General features: G+C 45.9%; 1 pseudogene; it reads left to right on the forward strand.

The window, feature by feature from the left end:
- The first annotated feature begins 1,940 nt into the window (after positions 1–1,940).
- On the forward strand, positions 1,941–2,164 carry LOC121143126 (annotated as a pseudogene).
- The last annotated feature ends 17,828 nt before the right edge of the window (positions 2,165–19,992 follow it).

The following is a 19,992-nucleotide window of genomic DNA, read 5'->3' on the forward strand; positions in this document are numbered from 1 at the left end:
AGAAAGAAAAATCTAGATGATGGCATAGACCGCAAACAGCAGCATGGCCTAGCTGTCTCACATGTATTAGATTTGGTTCCCTAACTGGTTTGTCAAATTCCTGCATGTACGTATGTATCTCTCTCTGTTGGGGACATTCTTCTCTGTATAATGTTAAAGGAAGACTGCAGGGGTGGGCAGGATCTTGGTGGATGTCACCTCAAGAATGCTTGAGGACGCCTCGGGAAGTTTCAGTGTTAGGAGAGGCAGGCTGTTGAGGGCTGGGCTGAAAACTGTACCTCTTAAAGCATGTTGTCTCAGTCTTCCCTGGCACTCAGCACTATTGCAACCAGATCCTGCGGTTTCTGCTAGGAAATCCCATCCAGTCTTCTTAAGCATTATCTTTTTAAATGACTGTGGTGAAACAAGAAGAAACGCTTTTCTCAGGTACTCCCGCTAATCCTAAACCTACTCAGCCTTGTGTCTTTCAAGTATCAAAGAGAATTAGCACTATGGTATATGAACACCCAGCTGGTGAAAAAGGTACACTATATACAAGGAAGGCATTAGCTACAGGCTGAAGTCTTTTGCCTAGTGCCAAATGTGTGTGTTATTTCCCCTAAACAGCATGGAGTCATCAGCCAGAGAGGTTGTCGGCTCAGCGTCTTCACCGAGACTGTTTCAAAGATATGTCCAACTATATGAGTGAGGGGTTAGTTACAGAAGAAGAAATTATTCAAGGATAGCAACTTCATCAAAGCTCACTCCAGCATGAGAGACAACACATGAAGATGGAAACCTGGAGTGCATTGCACAACCTGCAGCTCACCAGGTTAGAGAGGATCTCTCCTAGGAAGCTGGTCTCCGCTTCTGGGCAGTCAGTTTGTCTCGGGGTGTCTGTCTGCAAGCATCCTTTACTGTTTACAGCTGCTTGGGGAGGGAGGAGCTTAATGAGTCTGGTCAGTTTCAGGGAATTCCTGAAGCCATTGAGTTTACTTCCTGAGCTTCCCTGCAGTAGGGAATGCTTCTCCCCATCTTTAACACCTGTGTTTCATCTGCTTAATGACATCTTATCTCAGTAGTTCTCAACGTTCCTAATCCTACACCCTTTAATACAGTTCCTCTTGTTGTGGCAACCCCCAACTGTTACACCCAGATGCCCAGATTGAGGAGTTTCCCAAAGACCAACAAGGAGTCTGAAACCCTATACAAAAGCAAAGAGTCTTTATTCAAGCTCAAGCTTGAACCCTTCATGTGTCCAAGATCAGAGCGCCTTGAGCTCAGTTGGGGTGGGGTTTTTATCATACCAGAGGTTGGGGTGAAGGGATTTTTAAGATTCAGAACCCCTGATTGGCCCATATTCCTCTAGGGATATCTTGGCAAAAGGGGATAGGAGTGTGTTGAGCTAAGGGACATCTGGTGATCCTGTCTACAATGGTTGGAGTGTTAGGTATTTTTCCCTTTGCTGATTGGTCCCTTCCTGGGTGTGCCTGGGTGGTCCCAGTTTGTGGTCTTTTCTGGAACCAGGGATTGCCTTAGGGTAAACTGAAACGTAGGCCTACTCTTTGACTGGCTTCTATTGAGCCTGTCATGGCAGCAGTATTGCCAACATGCCCTGGGCCCTATACCAACTACAAAATTACTTCATTTCTACTTCATAACTGTAATTTTGCTATTCTTATGAATCATATCTGTGTTTTCCTGATGGTCTTACGAGACCCCTGCGAAAGGGTTTTTTGACCCCCCAAGGGGTTGTGACCCACAGGTTGAGGACCACTGTCCTATCTTAGCATAGTCTATTCTTTTCACTTCTCCTTTAAAACCCTTTGATTTAAGAAGTGTCTCTGCAAGGTAGAAGGTTTTAATCTCAGGGGAACTGCTACACAGCATGAAGTACACTGCAGGTCACCATCAGGGAGGTTCTCCTGCTGTAGACCCAGCAGGATCAAAGCTGCAGGGAAATGGACAGTGAGATACAAAGCGATAGAAGGATTGCAGGTTTGATTGACACCTTGGTGGGAAGCCAAGCTCCCACCTTTTGAAGATGTTGATGTACCAGAGAACGATCCTCCTGAGCCTGAACAAGACAACATGGGGTCCCAAGGCTGTGAAAGAAAAAGAAGCAACTTGGACTGACGTGACCTTCTAATACCTCCAGGAGAATGCCCCTCCCATTGGAAGATGAATCCTGGCTTCTTTCTCACTGATGAAGTTTTCCAAAAATACATGGTTAAGAAATATTTTCTTTCAAAGAAGGGAAAAAGGGTGAAACAGCCACACGGACGTAATGGAGGCTTGTTGCTAAGGAAACAGAGGGCACAGGACAGCTCCGATCTCAAACGCCTTTAAAGTGCCAAGTCGGGCAGTTACAAGTAGACACGATGGGACCAGGAACAAGTCTGAAGGGTGCTGATGACTTTGAGTTTGGGAAATGAGGATATGAGATTTCATGAATACGCCTGAATCTCTTAAGTGTGTGTGGGGTGGGGGTGAGGCACAGGGGATGGAGGTGTATAGTTCTACTTCCCAATAATTGATTCAAATGTCAACACATCAGTAGAATAAGCAGCTGATGATATTAGAGCCATCATGGTCTGATTGTCACTAGAAATACTCTCACAGGTGTATACCCCATAGTTCATGTCACTAATCTCTTGGGCATCTCTCAGTCCAAGTAACTTGACAACTAAAGTTATCTATCACCTTGTCAGTCATCCATCACCATGTCAGTCATCCATCACCATGTCAGTCATCTATCACCATGTCAGTCATCCATCACCATGTCAGTCATCCATCACCATGTCAGTCATCCATCATCATGTCAGTCATCACTATGTCAGTCATCTATCATCATGTCAGTCATCCATCACCATGTCAGTCATCATCACCATGTCAGTCATCCATCACCATGTCAGTCATCATCACCATGTCAGTCATCCATCATCATGTCAGTCATCCATCACCATGTCAGTCATCATCACCATGTCAGTCATCCATCACCATGTCAGTCATCCATCACCATGTCAGTCATCCATCACCATGTCATCCATCACCATGTCAGTCATCCATCACCATGTCAGTCATCCATCACCATGTCAGTCATCCATCACCATGTCAGTCATCCATCACCATGTCAGTCATCACTATGTCAGTCATCCATCACCATGTCAGTCATCCATCACCATGTCAGTCATCCATCACCATGTCAGTCATCCATCACCATGTCAGTCATCATCACCATGTCAGTCATCCATCACCATGTCAGTCATCCATCACCATGTCAGTCATGCATCACCATGTCATCCATCACCATGTCAGTCATCCATCACCATGTCAGTCATCCATCACCATGTCAGTCATCATCACCATGTCAGTCATCCATCACCATGTCAGTCATCCATCACCATGTCAGTCATCCATCACCATGTCAGTCATCCATCACCATGTCAGTCATCATCACCATGTCAGTCATCCATCACCATGTCAGTCATCCATCACCATGTCAGTCATGCATCACCATGTCATCCATCACCATGTCAGTCATCCATCACCATGTCAGTCATCCATCACCATGTCAGTCATCCATCACCATGTCAGTCATCCATCACCATGTCAGTCATCCATCACCATGTCAGTCATCCATCACCATGTCAGTCATCCATCATCATGTTAGTCATCATCACCATGTCAGTCATCCATCACCATGTCAGTCATCCATCACCATGTCAGTCATCCATCATCATGTCAGTCATCCATCACCATGTCAGTCATCCATCACCATGTCAGTCATCCATCACCATGTCAGTCATCCATCATCATGTCAGTCATCCATCACCATGTCAGTCATCCATCACCATGTCAGTCATCCATCACCATGTCAGTCATCATCACCATGTCAGTCATCCATCACCATGACAGTCATCATCACCATGTCAGTCATCATCACCTTGTCAGTCATCCATCACCATGTCAGTCATCCATCACCATGTCAGTCATCCATCACCATGTCAGTCATCCATCACCATGTCAGTCATCCATCACCATGTCAGTCATCATCACTATGTCAGTCATCCATCACCATGTCAGTCATCATCACCATGTCAGTCATCCATCACCATGTCAGCCATCATCACCATGTCAGTCATCCATCACCATGTCAGTCATCCATCACCATGTCAGTCATCCATCACCATGTCAGTCATCATCACCATGTCAGTCATCCATCACCATGTCAGTCATCCATCACCATGTCAGTCATCCATCACCATGTCAGTCATCCATCACCATGTCAGTCATCCATCACCATGTCAGTCATCCATCACCATGTCAGTCATCCATCACCATGTCAGTCATCCATCACCATGTCAGTCATCCATCACCATGTCAGTCATCCATCACCATGTCAGTCATCCATCACCATGTCAGTCATCCATCACCATGTCAGTCATCCATCACCATGTCAGTCATCCATCACCATGTCAGTCATCCATCACCTTGTCAGTCATCCATCACCATGTCAGTCATCCATCACCATGTCAGTCATCCATCACCATGTCAGTCATCATCACTATGTCAGTCATCCATCACCTTGTCAGTCATCCATCACCATGTCAGTCATCCATCACCATGTCAGTCATCTATCACCATGTCAGTCATCCATCACCATGTCAGTCATCCATCACCATGTCAGTCATCCATCATCATGTCAGTCATCACTATGTCAGTCATCTATCATCATGTCAGTCATCCATCACCATGTCAGTCATCATCACCATGTCAGTCATCCATCACCATGTCAGTCATCATCACCATGTCAGTCATCCATCATCATGTCAGTCATCCATCACCATGTCAGTCATCATCACCATGTCAGTCATCCATCACCATGTCAGTCATCCATCACCATGTCAGTCATCCATCACCATGTCATCCATCACCATGTCAGTCATCCATCACCATGTCAGTCATCCATCACCATGTCAGTCATCCATCACCATGTCAGTCATCCATCACCATGTCAGTCATCACTATGTCAGTCATCCATCACCATGTCAGTCATCCATCACCATGTCAGTCATCCATCACCATGTCAGTCATCCATCACCATGTCAGTCATCATCACCATGTCAGTCATCCATCACCATGTCAGTCATCCATCACCATGTCAGTCATGCATCACCATGTCATCCATCACCATGTCAGTCATCCATCACCATGTCAGTCATCCATCACCATGTCAGCCATCACTATGTCAGTCATCCATCACCATGTCAGTCATCCATCACCATGTCAGTCATCCATCACCATGTCAGTCATCCATCACCATGTCAGTCATCATCACCATGTCAGTCATCCATCACCATGTCAGTCATCCATCACCATGTCAGTCATGCATCACCATGTCATCCATCACCATGTCAGTCATCCATCACCATGTCAGTCATCCATCACCATGTCAGTCATCCATCACCATGTCAGTCATCCATCACCATGTCAGTCATCCATCACCATGTCAGTCATCCATCACCATGTCAGTCATCCATCATCATGTTAGTCATCATCACCATGTCAGTCATCCATCACCATGTCAGTCATCCATCACCATGTCAGTCATCCATCATCATGTCAGTCATCCATCACCATGTCAGTCATCCATCACCATGTCAGTCATCCATCACCATGTCAGTCATCCATCATCATGTCAGTCATCCATCACCATGTCAGTCATCCATCACCATGTCAGTCATCCATCACCATGTCAGTCATCATCACCATGTCAGTCATCCATCACCATGACAGTCATCATCACCATGTCAGTCATCATCACCTTGTCAGTCATCCATCACCATGTCAGTCATCCATCACCATGTCAGTCATCCATCACCATGTCAGTCATCCATCACCATGTCAGTCATCCATCACCATGTCAGTCATCCATCACCATGTCAGTCATCATCACTATGTCAGTCATCCATCACCATGTCAGTCATCATCACCATGTCAGTCATCCATCACCATGTCAGCCATCATCACCTTGTCAGTCATCCATCACCATGTCAGTCATCTATCACCATGTCAGTCATCCATCACCATGTCAGTCATCATCACCATGTCAGTCATCCATCACCATGTCAGTCATCCATCACCATGTCAGTCATCCATCACCATGTCAGTCATCATCACCATGTCAGTCATCCATCACCATGTCAGTCATCCATCACCATGTCAGTCATCATCACCATGTCAGTCATCCATCACCATGTCAGTCATCCATCACCATGTCAGTCATCCATCACCATGTCAGTCATCATCACCATGTCAGTCATCATCACCATGTCAGTCATCCATCACCATGTCAGTCATCCATCACCATGTCAGTCATCATCACCATGTCAGTCATCCATCACCTTGTCAGTCATCCATCACCATGTCAGTCATCCATCACCATGTCAGTCATCCATCACCATGTCAGTCATCATCACTATGTCAGTCATCCATCACCTTGTCAGTCAGCCATCACCATGTCAGTCAGCCATCACCATGTCAGTCATCACCATGTCAGTCATCCATCACCATGTCAGTCATCCATCACCATGTCAGTCATCACTATGTCAGTCATCATCACTATGTCAGTCATCCATCACCATGTCAGTCATCATCACCATGTCAGTCATCCATCACCATGTCAGTCATCCATCACCATGTCAGTCATCATCACCTTGTCAGTCATCCATCACCATGTCAGTCATCATCACTATGCCAGTCATCCATCACCATGTCAGTCATCCATCACCATGTCAGTCATCCATCACCATGTCAGTCATCCATCACCATGTCAGTCATCCACCATCATGTCAGTCATCACTATGTCAGTCATTCATCACCATGTCAGTCATCTATCATCATGTCAGTCATCACCATGTCAGTCATTCATCACCATGTCAGTCATCCATCACCATGTCAGTCATCCATCATCATGGACCCACAGTACAGACACAGTTTTTTTTCATTTGAATGCACAGGGTCGGGTGTGGATCCTGGACTGAACCCACATCCTTGGGCATGCTAAGTACATGCTCTACCATTGAGCCCAGCTTGTTGCCATAGTATTCTTCTGTGTCCACCAGATGCCTTGCCAGCTGCCAGGAGAGAGCTGGATGGCACCTTTTCATCTAATTTTCTGCACATAGCAGTGTTTGTTCTCCAAGGTCACATACCTCACCTAGCCTAAGTAAAAGCTCCCACAAGCCTGAGGGCACAACTCTGAGATCTGAATCCTGAACTCTGACTGCAGTGGCCAGCTGTCTGAGTCAGTACAATGTTCCCTGATCGGTTTACAGAATTAGGAGTCTGGTGAGCATGGACTCAGGGTGAGCATTCAGGCATGAAAGCAGCTTACAGCTCAGACAGAGAAGACGTGGAGGAGGAGGCAGAGAGGGAGTATCCAGAATTAATGGCCTCTTTGATGGTGAACCTGACACCAAATGTGGCATAATCCCAACAATCAGCTTGTTGCCTTTGCTATGGGAATATTATTGATTCCTCTTTGGGGCATTTGGGTGTGCAGCAAATATTGTCTAAGCATTTACAGTGGGTCAGCATCCCTAGGGCTTGGAGTGGGGAATGGGTCAGCATTCCAAAGCCTTGTGGGATGTGGGGGGCGGTAAGAAAGTCTGGAAAATAGATAGAGACAGGTAGATAAAGGTCAAATGTGAACTCTAAAGAAATAATCTGGAACGAGAGACTGAAAGCAACCACGCTGGAGACCTGGACAAGCTGCAGAATTTGCTGAGTTCAATGAAAAATGAAAGGGACTCTTATTGAACAGTTATTAAGAATTTCAAGTCAATGCATTAAAACAAGCATGGGCCCTTTTTTAAGTATAGAGTGCCATGCATTGTTCGTGAAGTTGGTCCTGTTGGAACACCCAATTTCCAAACATAGATCAGCCCTGAGATGTAGTTAGGTAAATCAGAAGATGCCTCTTGCTCTTACTTCACAGAGGAATGGAATTATGAGACTGAGCCTCATGGGGACAATATATAGGGATGGGGGTGTGAATGTGTGTGTGTGTGTGTGTGTGTTTGCACACCTGTGCGTACCTAGGAATTAGCTTCCACCTCTCTGCATGGCAACGAAAAGCGTTTCCAGGACAGTTAATTTGAAGTTGGACTCTGAAGATGGCTAACTAGCTGAGATCCTTCTTCGGTGAGACTCGCTGCTCAGTGGTGTCTGCAGCCAGACAGCCTGGGTTCAGCTTCAGGCACACCCTCACGAAGGAGAAGAAACAGATAGGTGAGAAAGTCATTTATCTTTCCAGCACCTGATACCCACCGCAAATAAATAGTGCCAGCTGGTTCCTGGAAACGCATGCCTCAGTCCACTGGGAAGCCAAGAGCAGAGACTGTTGTGGGATATGCTAACAACCTTAATAAGAGTGAAGAGTGTTTAATTAAAGAAGCAATTAGCTTCATACACAGGAAGGAACAAATGGATGAGACAGACAAAATATAACTTATGAACATTTAGTTTATAAGTTTGAGGTTTAAAAGGGAGTGACTGTTGGCTGGTTTGCAAGGAGAAATGCAATGTCCCCACCACCTACTCCACCTTCGGAGGGAGAAATGTTTGGAAGTCAAGGACATAACAGGGTAACAAGGACATGAAGGGTTATTATTGCTTTAATGAAACACCATGACCAAAAACAACTTGTGGAGGAAAACATTTATTTGGCTTGTGCTTCCATATCACTTTTCAGCATTAAAGGAAGTCAAGGTGGGAATTTAAGCAAGGCAGTATCCTGGAGCCAGGAGCTGATTCGGAGGAGTGGTGCTTACTGGCTTACTTCTCATGACTTGCGCATCCAGATTTCTTATAGACCACTAGCCTAGGGATGGTGCCACCCACAGTGGACCTCCCACAGCAACTACCAATTCATAAAACGCCCATCCAGTTTGCCTGCAGCCAGATCTCAGGGAGGCATTTCCTCAGCTGAGCCTACCTTCTCTCTGATGACTCTAGCTTGTGTCAAGTTGACATAAAGAACAAAACTTTTTTTCTTAAGGAGCAGGTCTCACTATGTATTCCTGGTTATCCTGAAATTCAGTATGCAGACCAGGCTAGGCTCTAACTCATAAAGATCTGCTTTCCTCTGCCTTATGAGTTCTAGGACTAAAGGTATGCACTAAAAAGCCCAATCCAAGGATAGACCTTGCTTACAGCTAACAAAGAGCCTAAAAGCATCTACTTGCCAATGACTGATGTGTTTGGATTTCTACCTCTGAGCCAAATATGAGTGAGCATGGGCTGGAACATGGGTCCAAGTTACCCTGAATGACCTGCTCCTCTCACATACACCCCTCCCGTGGGAAAGGAAGTGTGGACTTTCATAGCCAAAGAACAAAGAGGACCATAATACATGTAGCAGACATGTTGGTGGGAGCATCACGCAGGTGCCCTGACCCTAAACAAAGGGATCTTTTCTATCAGATTTAGTTGTTACCTTTATAGCATTCTTAGCTTTGGGGGGTTAGTAGAGACCAGAGATCTCTATTAAGCTTAGAGAGACATTCCAAGAGCTCTATCCCCATAGTCCCAGGATGCTGGGTCTGACACAAAGGTTGAAAATAAATGGCTGTTAGAGGAAATGAGATAACTCAAGATGGTTTTGCATTCCATCTTTCCACACTCCAGCTGTTTTGCTTAGCTGAGGACGAGCAGCCCATAGGCTCTGTACCAAAGATGTAACTTTTTCAGAGAACTTTGGCCTCGCAGTGGATAAAACTAATCAGAAATTATTTTTATTATAGCCGCAAGGAAGTGGATTTATTTAGACTTGCTTATAGCAATTATTCATGAATTAACACTAACTTGACATGCTGCTCTGTATAAATGTAGTCTCGGTCCTTTCAAAAACAAAACAAGTTTTATTACTGAACTTGAGTAGGGCCAGGGGAAATAAGCACCATGCATTAAAATTAATGGGTCAAATCAAAGAAAGGCTAAAAGGCATTTAGCTGAAGCTGCTGAGCCAAATTAGCCCATCTCTGGCTTTCTGATCCTACCACCCACCCTCCTGCTTCTCCTTTTCCTGTATTCTCAGAAAAAAAAAAAGGCATGGAATGTGTGTAGCCTGTAATTCCCTGGGGTTCAAAGATCCTGCTGCATTTTATGTCCTATTCCTCTTCAACTCCACTTGGTCCCAGCAATCTAGCATCTCCCTATTTATATTCTACCCCTGGAACTCCTGTTGTTCTGCCAAAAAAATTAAAACAGTTCCCTAGGCCCTTATCTTTTCTTCGAGTCACCTCCTCTACTTCCTGCTTTAGTTGAAATTTGTATTTCCCCAGTGGATTCTGCCCCCCAGCAACCCATCCCTCTGAGGTGGACAAGCTCACACACATACAAATCCGGATGGCCAGAGACAGTTCTGTCTGTAGCCCACAATGCACTGCTCTTCCCGTTCTTTGGAAACCCCATCCTTAGGGGGAAAAATCTTTCAATCAGTTTCTCTCTGTGTTCATTTCTTTTGCTGGGGGAAAAATTGTCCAAACCAAGCAGGTTTCAAAGAGCACAGCTGTGTTTGTATCTGTTAGTCCTGAATGTCAGAAGTCCCAAGGAAAGCTTTACTGGGACAAAATCAAGCTGTCACCAGGACTGGACTTTATCTGGAGGCCCAAGGGAGAACTGTTTATTAAATCTAACTTACCTTTCTAACTCCTAGAAGCTGCCATATTTCTTATGACCAGCAATCCTATTCCTCCAACCTCTGTTCCCTTTAGCATTAGATTTCATCTCTCTCTCTGGCTCTTGATTTTTCTCTCCTATTGTTTAGAGACCCATGTGACCATGACACTCTCCAATTGTCTCATCTCAAAACCCTTAGTCACATCTGTGAAGTCCCTGTGCTCTGTAAGTTAATACATATGTCCTAGGTTTTAAAGGCAGACATTTTGTTGGCTTTCTGTGTCCTTACCACCCTTGTCTCCAGAAAGTCAGTCATTCCTGGTTCTCTACTGTACCTGAGGGTAGTTAGGAACAAGATGTGAGAGGGGAAAGGGTCCCCTCACACTCCTTGTTCCCATTTCTGTATCTTGCGGACTGACACTCACGAGTTTTCAAAACTGACCAAGCCACACACAAAAGGACCGCTCCCCTGTGGTGAGTGCATAGCAAACTCACAAGGTGTGGTGGTTTCAGTGGCAGCAGTTTTCCAGATAATTCCAGATGCTTTGGTAAGTTGGACAAGGAAAATGTAGGGTTGTTTTTATTTCAGTAACACATTGCACTATACATAGTAAATATGTTTGTCTTTATATATGTCTGTGTGTGGTTTACAGAGTTAATTAGTGTAAATTAAAAGAGTGTCCAGCATCGATCAAGAGGTCTTTGGAGCAGGCTGGTGGGACTTAAGTAGGATTTGTATTGATACATTACTGGACTCCAAACCACCTGCAGGAAAGAAGGTGCTTTAGGCTGGAGGGGCATCAGGGTTGAATTAATACTGCAGAATTGAGTCCAGCTTCCCGGTAAAAACAGAACCAGGTCCAGATGGATGAGCGGGTGGATGGACAAGACGGCGGTTGAGTAGACCCAGCCCACAATGGGGAACTAAGCTAAGCTGCAGTCCCAGGGACAGTTTGGAGTTCTCTGTCTTTTGCTCTTGGATGCACATACCAGATACTAGATCATAGGTTAGTGTGTTGCCATTATTTATCATCGCTGCCCATCATTTTGTGGGGTCCAGATGAGGGAGTCACACCTCTCCTTGTTCTGTTCTGCCCAGGAAGTTCTCAGGTGTGGTTTGCCCAACATGATTTTAATGTGTCCATGGGCACCTACAATCTCACTTTTCCCCCCAACAAATCATAGGGTGGCATCCTCTCTACTCCCAGGAATAAATCATTCCTCAGCTTGTGCCACACATGTGGTGCCAGACAGATGGTGGTGTTTGCTTGTCCACCCAGGAGTGAGATCATCCTCCACCCTCCAGACGGAGTCAAAGCTTCTTGTAAAATGGAGTCTCTCAGGGCAAAGTACAGCCTTAGACCAAACCAAACACACCAAACCACTGTTTTACACAATACGAAGTTACTCAGAGTTGGGCAGAGCCTGTTCCCAACAACTCCCCTTCCTAAGAGACTTCACAAACGAGGTTGTTAGAAAGGCTAATGGATTATGTGCAGGTGCTGATAGATTTGTGACAGATGTCATAGGCAAGTTTCTCTTTGATCAGTGTTTTATCTTCACAAGCAGTCCTTTCTCCAGCTGCAAGCCTATACAGTGTACTTGAAAAAGTCTCCTTCTCAAGGACAAAATGCCATGGAAGGAGGAGGAAGGGAAAACATCCCTACACTCGTTTTCCTGATATCTAAACTCTAAGATTAAGTAGCTTCAAAGCCCAAAAGTCACAGCAGCTGCTGTGGGGCTCCTAGACATCTTCCTTTGCTAACCCCTGTGGGTCATGACCACTTTGAGGGGTTGACACACCCTCTCACAGGCGTCCGATATCAGCTGTCCTACATATCGGATATTTACATTACAGTTCATAACAGTAGCAAAATTACTACTGAAGTAGAAAGGAAATAATGTTATGTTTGGGGTCAGCACAACATGAAGAACTATATTACAGGGTTGCAGCACTAGGAAGGCTGAGAACCACCGCCTTGACTTGAGACAGACACTAAGAAGCTACTTGTGTTTAAAAGCATGGGCACTTGCTTCACTAGGACCTACAAGGCAATGGGAGGCATGACGAAAGCTTGGTGTCTTCTTGTTGTGTCTGTCTGTCTGTCTGCCTGCCTGTCTTTGGCTGAAAGCAAACCATGTCCTTAACTATTCTTCATATGTATCACCTTGAATGAAAATCTTCCCACATAGACCCCACTTCCCCCGGATGAGGGTAATTATCCATGAAGGCAAGGCTTGCACCCTAGAGCAGAAGGGACTGTCTTGTAAAAACGAGATTGAGTCCCTCAAGTGATGGCAGTAATAACTGCGAACACTTCTCATAAAACCAGAACTGAGACGATCATCAACCAGGCCTCACCTTGACTAGAACTGCCTAATTATGCGTACTCCATGCCACCTACACTAATTTAAGCCTGAAGCTCATGTCAGCACCCCAAAGGTGGACTTAGAGACACTGGTTCCCTTCCCAGTGTAGTCTCATTGCATGGGTCTCCTCTCTTTGCTCTTCACCACTCCTGACCTCCTTCATTGATGAATTGGACGCTCATGACTGAGCCTAACCTCTTGAGGCTGCTAGAATCTGGGCCCTCACCCTAGAAAGATCTATTAGAGTCTTCTGTTTATTTTTTCTTTACTCTGCCTCATCATGAAATTCTTCCCTGTGGTGTTCCATCAAGAACCAATCTGAACCCTGTCTCGTAAAAAAAAAAAAAAAAAAAAAAAAAGAACCAATCTGCACATGAATTAGGGACCCAAGTCTGGTCATGGGGGGGGGTAGGAGGTGTCCCTCAGACCTCCCAGCTGGCAATGCCAAGTTGAATTTCCTGCTGCCAATGACACAGGGATTTATCTCTAATTCTTGCCATGTCCTCAAGTCTCATTCTTTCTCACATGCATGCACATGTTCTCTCTCCCCTCTCCATCTCTCTCTCTCTCTCCAGCTTTCCCTGACTCTCTCTTTCTTTTTCTATGCCAGCCTCAAACTCCTAGGCTCAAGCCATCCCCCTGCTCCAGCCTCCTGAGTTCCTGGGTATGTGTCACTCTTGATATAGCTTGATTTAGTCTTATTCTCTTGGTTTATTGATCTCTTCTGTTTTCTTTGACCTCTCACACACTGGAATCTCTTTCAGGGTGTCCTCCTACCATCACTGGTACCTCCTCAGCTCTCTTTTGGAAATCCTTCGCAAACCCCTGTCTCTTTTTATTAAGTGTTCTTCCTATTAAACCTTTGATCTCACTAAGAACTCCAGTCCTCCAACCCTCATGTCCAAACAACCTGCCTGCTGGTTAATTCCTTCAGTGACTCATTTTTACTAGCAATCCCTCTTCTTTCTCCTCCTTGAACTCTTTTATTCTCCTTCTCCAGTTGATCTGGGCCAGGAGGAACGGACTCTGAGGACCTCTGAGGGAGACGATGCCATCAACTGCACCACCTGGTACCCTGCAAGCTTAGCTTATCAAAGCTGTCTAACAGAGCCCTAGTGAGATTCCTCTTGGACATTCAAAACAAACTTGCCAGCCTCTCACATACCATCTGCATCCCTCACTCTGTCTTATCGAACAGTATTTCCTCTAAATTCCAGAAGAAAACAGAGCCCCCCAGGAGTCTGACACACCACGTAGGCACGGGGGAGCCTGAAGGCTTCAGGCCAGGGTACCCCAGTGTTCACAGAGGCTCCTTGCATCTTTTCCTCCCTCCCCGTCTCCGTCCGCCCCACCCTCTACCAGTTATGCCGTCTGCATAGCTCTGGGCCATACTAAGTACCCCAATGGCTCTCACACGGGAGGGTATTACTTACTAAGTACCTCAATGGCTCTCACACGGGAGGATATTACCATGTTCACTTATCCAGGATAAATAACTTTGCAGGCTCAAGAACTTTCAGCAATATCAGGAGACTGAAACTTACTGCTGAAGGTGGTCCTTTCGACACATTTAAAAAAATGTAAAAGGATTCAGGACAAGTATATCAAAACTCCTGGAATGTCACCAAACATGCCAGTGATTTTCAGGAAACGGGGGAGGGACATGGGGAGTGGCTGGGGAGAGAGATAATTGGAACAGAGCACAAGGGCACGAGTGTGTGAAGATGCCATGACTAAACCCATTGCTTGTATGCAAATAGACAAAAGTTTAAAATTTGGAAGATTGGGGGATGGGAGGAAAGGGAAACTGTTTTTAAGATAAAATCAAATGTTTCTTCCAATAAAGCCATATAGGTTATTCATTTGTCTATCACAGCCAGTTTGCCAGGGAAATCCCTCCCCACCCCTCACCCACCCACATCTCTGTCTCTGGAGCACTGGGATTAACGGTGGGCCCTGTTACCACCACATTCCTCCATTCATGTTTGTGCATGAAATTTCCTATTAATATGAATATATTACTATGAATCTTTAATTAAGTCAACTTAGGGGGAAAAACTAAGGTGCTGAGATGGCGTATGGGCATGGCAAACTGCAACTAGACAGCATGAGAATGATCCTGTGTAGGTAGCACCAAATGAAAGAGAACGAGATGGTTCTGTCAAAGAACCATCCGAAGACCGGCTGAAGAGATGGCTGGGCCCGCATAGCATGAGGATGTGAGTTTGCTTCGCAGCACCCATGTAGAAAACCTGGAATGGGGGCATGTCTGCCCATCCCAGCGCTGGAAAGACAGAGACAAGTGGGTTCCTGGAGTTCACTGGAAAGTCATTCTAGCCGAACCTGTGAGCACCGAGTTCAGTAAGAGACCTTGCCTCAAAGTACAATGTGGAGAGTGATTGACAAGATGTTGCTCTCTGACCTCCACACATGTGCATACACACCCTTAAACACTAGTACACCTACATGAACATGTACATCAACTCCGCAACACACACACACACACACACACACACACACACACACACACACACACACGAAAAATCCAGAGACATAAAACCTGTCAATGGCCCTCTATTACTGCCCGAGGGAAGAAGGCCATGCTCCATGGCACCTGAACCAGCCAGAAAATAGTTTATAATAGCAGTGGAAGCACAGTGTATCACATATTAATACCACCAGCCTATTATGTAGGTGAGCCCTCTTGTTCTGAGCTCATGGCCCCTGGCAACCTTTTAATTATAATTAGGCACTGCCTAACCACTATCACGCTCTCATTAGCACACCATGAACATCTGGTTTCCCTTGTAGTTTATTACTCAGTAACAATTAATTAATCAACATTCTAGTTTTTGAAATGTAAGCCTGGATGAGCTTGGACCCTTGTTCTGGCAAGCTTGCTCCTGAGACTGCAAGACCAGAGATAAGACTGGAGGTGAACGTGCCAAGATGACGTCATCCATGTGCCATGGCAGTGCCGGCCTGCCATCCTCCCTTCCTCGGGGGCTCTCTGACTACCTTGCATGCTTACATCAAGCCACAGCCTCATTTATCATTCACTGTCTGCCTCTGCCCCGTTAATCTCCGCCTGCACTCTGGTGGCCTCCTAGCTGTCTGATCCAGGCTTCTTTTCATATCTTCTTTCTAGAGACCTCCCTTATCTTTGAAGGCCTTTGAGCATTTGGTGCCTTCCATCTGGTTTCTATGACATCACTTCATTCTGTTTTGCTGTTGGTCCTCTATCAAATGCTTTCTCCTTAGATTCCTCTTCCATTGCCCTGGAATATAGACAAGTCCACAGTGAGCATCAGAGCAGAGCATTGGGTCAGATCACATAGACTCACATCCACTTATCAGTTATATGAGCTTGGGAACCTCAGATTGTTCATTGGAAAGGAACAATAACAATAGCTCCTTTTAAATAGTATTGCTGGCAGGAGCTAGTGCACAGAAAGCATAGGACTTGTCGTATGATAAACATCCAATAACTGGCAGCTGTTTTTTCCTTAGCCTCCCGCATGATTTCAATTACTATACGGGACAATCCAAGGAACCGTACCCACCCTCTGTTCTCCTCAGAACTCCAAATTGGTGTGTAAACTGCCTGCTGGCATTTTCCACAAAGCGAGCGGGTCTAAAATGGAATCATCAACACCCTTCCATCCACTGTGCCCCGTTTCCCAGCCAACATTTTCCATTTCTCACCTATGAGTCTCTAATGGCTGACTAGTGCTAAAATAACCCAGTCATCCCAGCAGGCTCGGAGCCTTTGCTGGGTCTCACCTCATCGGAGTGTCCATTTATCTCAGCCATCGGACTTTGAATTCTCTCCCTTATATTGCTTCCCAAGTCTCTCTACAGTCATCTCTACACAGTGCAGGCTCCAGCAGATGGCTGCAGATGCTTCCTGAGCATGGTCTTCCCATCCAGTTTATCTTCTGCAATAGTTCCCGGATGCTCTCTTTCTTGTAGAGACTGTCTAACACTCCACTTGCATGATCAACTCCAGGCCTTTCCCATATTGACTGCAATTTGCTTCCTCTGCCCCACCCCCTCCAACCCAGCCTGCACTCAGGCTTCCAGAAGTGTTTTGACCTCAATTTTTGTGGTTTTTGATTTTTCTTGGAGCCTGGGGCTCTTGTTCTGTAGTCCTCTCTAACTTGGAATTCACTCTGTGGCCTGCTGGCTATCCTCCTGCTCAGCCCCGGTGAGTCCTGGGATTTGGCCTTGTGCCCTCGTGAGTGGCTTGCTCTGCTCTTGGTGTGCCCCTTCTCCCTGAGCCTTAGGTCTCTCCCCAGGCAAACCCCCACTCAGATCTGATGCTCATCTCAAACATCACCTCCCTGAAGTCGGGTCCTCTGGGTGAACGCATGCATGTGAGTGATGAGGCTGCCACATTGCACCAACTCAGCACCGGTGCACAAAGTCCGCCTTCCACCAAGCTCTGTAGGAACCCGGTTTTGGAGTCACACTTGTTTATTGTGCAATTTCCTTAAACATAAAATCTGAAGGTTCTGACATTGACTCGGTCTCTCTAATCTTAAAGAAATAAACAGGGGCCAATGAAATGACTCAGCCAGTAAGGGCACTTGCTGCCAAGCCTGGGGGCCTGAGTTCAATCTTTGGAACCCTTATGGTGGCAAAAGAGAGCCAACTAGCTATCCTCAAACCTCCACATGGTACCACAGGCATCCAAGTTCCTACACACACACACACACACACATCAATAATTAAAATTAGAGCAAAACAATAGGACAGTTGAGATGGCTCAGAGGGTAGAGGCTCTTGCTGGCAAGCCTGACTACTTTAGTTCAATCCCTGGGTCCCACTTGGGAGAAGAGAGCTGACGCCCCCACAGGTTGCCCTCAGACCTCCACATGCACACTGTGGCACCAGTATCCATGCAAAAACAAAAACAAAAAAACCAATAGGTCTGGGTGTGATGGCATACACTTGAAAATCGTGTCTACTAGGAGGCTAAGGCAGGATTTCACAAGGCCAAGACCAGCCTGGGTTACATAGCAAGACCCAAAAAGCAACCAACTAACAAATACAAATGAAATCCATCTCTAGAGCTTGCCTTTTCCAGCTGCTGTTTCATTTCACCCCGTAGAGTCCCCTGAAAGGTGCTTCTGTGTAGAGTGTCGTTTTCTTTGCCAGTCTCCTGGGCCCTGCCGTGTTGTCTGAACCCCAAATAACTCACAGGTCACTATGTTAATATGAAACTGTTGGCCGTTTGCTTGTTTCTTACTGGCTAGCTCTGACTTAAGTATTTAACCCATAATTGTTAATCTAAGTATTTCTCCTACCGGAGAAAAGGGTCTTAAGCCTCTTACTCCTCTGGCACCTACATGGTGTCTCTCTGTGTCTCTCCCAGAATCCTCCTCGACTCCTAGACCCACCTATCTTGCTTCCCCATTGGCCAACAGTGCTTTATTCAAACCAATCAGACACATTTTTACAGAATGACATCTCCCAACACTTCTGTGAGCTCATTTGTCCCCTGTCCCTACCACTCATTCTCTGGAACCCATACTTATTAGGTGGAAGCCCCACCTCTCTCTCCCCAGACCCTGACCCCTTCAGAAAGCCTGCCATTGGCAGCTCCTCCCCCAAAGATGCCAGTAACCACGCCTACTGGCTTTTTAAAACCCGCCCCATAGATCTTTAGTCCTAGGGGTTAAAGCACAGATCCAGAGGGATGGCAAAGAAACAAACTGGGACCAACAAACTGGGACCGGGATGCGGCAGCACTCACCGTTAATCCTGGGAAGCAGAGGTAGGAGGACAGCCAGGGCTGTTACACAGAGAAACCCTGCCTCGAAAAAGCTGCCCCCCACCCCACTTCCCACCCCACCCCCCCATGCCAAAAAGAAAAAAGAAGAATGGATGAATGAAAGACAGAAATGGGAAAGTAGGCAGCCTGTGGTATTCTAACCACTGGAGACAATGGTGAAATGGTCTTCAGAGCTCTGACCTGGTCTAGAGAGCAGCAGCATGTGTCTGTCTTTTGCTAGGCACTGATCTTCTCTCTGCTAGTTTCCAAACCACACACAAGACAGAAAAAAAAGTATAAAACCCTGCTAAAAATCAACTAAGATGCTTCTGTAGAAAAAGGCAGGTAACAAGCATATAGATTAAGTACACAGATTTAAGAAGAATCATTCTGTAGTTCAAGGAACTTCATTATGTAGAGAATTTCCTAAAACTGTGAGTAGACAGACAGGGAGATAAAGTGACAAATAGAAATCTCTCTGTGTGTGACCAGTTATTCACAGCTTTGCAAAATATCTTGTGGCAGAACAATATTAGTTTGTTTTGACACCGGGCTCCACTTAATGTAAACCCTGCTCAGTGGCTCTGGTGTCCCAGTAAATTACAATTTAGAGCCAAACAAATCTAACAGTTATGGTGGTGCTTGGAACGGGAAGTGAATGGGACACAGCTCTTGCAGCTCTAAGGTGGTTTTAATTAGCACCTTCCAGGGTCTCACCAGGAGTGTTGAGGTTCAGCTGCTCCCAGAGTCAGGCGCAAAGTGGCTGAGCAGCCTCCTGTGCAGGGGCCCTACTGAGAAAGCTTTGAATTCCAGGACCCTAGTGTTCCCAACAATAGACAGTTTCCAGGTCCTGAGGGGACACACAGGCTCGCCTGGACAGTGTGGATTCTGCACCTGGGATCTTCTTGGCAGAGCGCCACCACCACTCCGTTCTTACCTGTGAGCTCTCACGAAGATGATATGAGTCATATCATCTTCGTGAGAGCTCACAGGTAAGAATTACTGAGAAACGGAGTGGTGGTGGCTCACGCCTTAAATCCCAATACTCCAGAGGCTATGGAAGTCGGATCTCTGTGAGTTCAAGGCCAGCCTGGTCTACAGAGGGGGTTCCAGGACAGCCAAGGCATCACAGAGAAACCCTGTCTCAAAAAAACAAACAAAAAGAACAAACAAACAACAAC

Source organism: Mesocricetus auratus, unplaced genomic scaffold (assembly GCF_017639785.1).
Source record: "Mesocricetus auratus isolate SY011 unplaced genomic scaffold, BCM_Maur_2.0 Super-Scaffold_100011, whole genome shotgun sequence".
NCBI lineage: Eukaryota > Metazoa > Chordata > Mammalia > Rodentia > Cricetidae > Mesocricetus > Mesocricetus auratus.